Raw genomic sequence first — 1,125 nt, forward strand, 5'->3', positions numbered from 1 at the left:
CAAAGAAAGGCAATGCCAAAGAATGCTCAAACTACCATACAATTGCACTCATCTCACACACTAGCAAAGCAATGCTCAAAATTCTTCAAGCCAGGCTTCAACAGTATGTGAACCGTAAACTTGTAGATGTTCAAGCTGGATTTAGAAAAGGCAGAGGAACCAGTGATCAAATTGCTAACACCTGTTGGATCATCAAAAAAGCAAGAAAGTTCCAGAAAAACAGTTCAGTTCAGTCCAGTCGCTCAGTCGTGTCCGACTCTTTGCAACGCCATGGACTGCAGCACGCCAGGCTTCCTGTCCATCACCAACTCCCAGAGTTTACTCAAACTCATGTGCATTGAGTCGTGATGCCATCCAACCATCTCATCCTCTGTCGTCCCCTTCTCCTCCTGCCTTCAATCTTTTCTAGCATCAGTGTCTTTTCAGATGAATGAAAAGTGGCCAAAGTATTGGAGTTTCAGCTTCAACATCAGTGGCCAAAGTATTGGAGTTTCAGCTTCAACATCAGTCCTTCCAGTGAATATTCAGGACTGATTTCCTTTAGGATGGACTGGTTGGATCTCCTTGCTGTCCAAGTGTTTCTCTCAAGAGTCTTCTCCAGCACCACAGTTCAAAAGCATCAATTCTTCAGCACTCAGCTTTCTTCATAGTCCAACTCTCACATCCATACATGACTACTGGAAAAATCATAGTCTTGACTAGATGTACCTTTGTTGACAAAGTAATGTTTCTTCTTTTTAATATGCTGTCTAGGTTGGTCAAGTTGAACAGTTCTATGAAGACCTACAAGACCTTTTAGAACTAACACCCAAAAAAGATGTCCTTTTCATTATAGGGGACTGGAATGCAAAAGTAGAAAGTCAAGAAACACCTGGAGTAACAGGCAAATTTGTCCTTGGAATACAGAATGGAGCAGGGCAAAGACTAATAGACTTTTGCTAAGAGAACGCATTGGTCATAGCAAACACCATCTTCCAACAACACAAGAGAAGACTCTACACATGGACATCACCAGATGGTCAACACTGAAATCAGATTGATTATATTCTTTGCAGCCAAAGATGGAGAAGCTCTATACAGTCAACAAAAACAAGACCAGGAGCTGATTGTGGCTCAGACCATGAA

The sequence above is a fragment of the Bison bison genome, unplaced genomic scaffold, assembly GCF_000754665.1.
Source record: "Bison bison bison isolate TAMUID 2011002044 unplaced genomic scaffold, Bison_UMD1.0 scf7180017864324, whole genome shotgun sequence".
Classification (NCBI taxonomy): domain Eukaryota; kingdom Metazoa; phylum Chordata; class Mammalia; order Artiodactyla; family Bovidae; genus Bison; species Bison bison.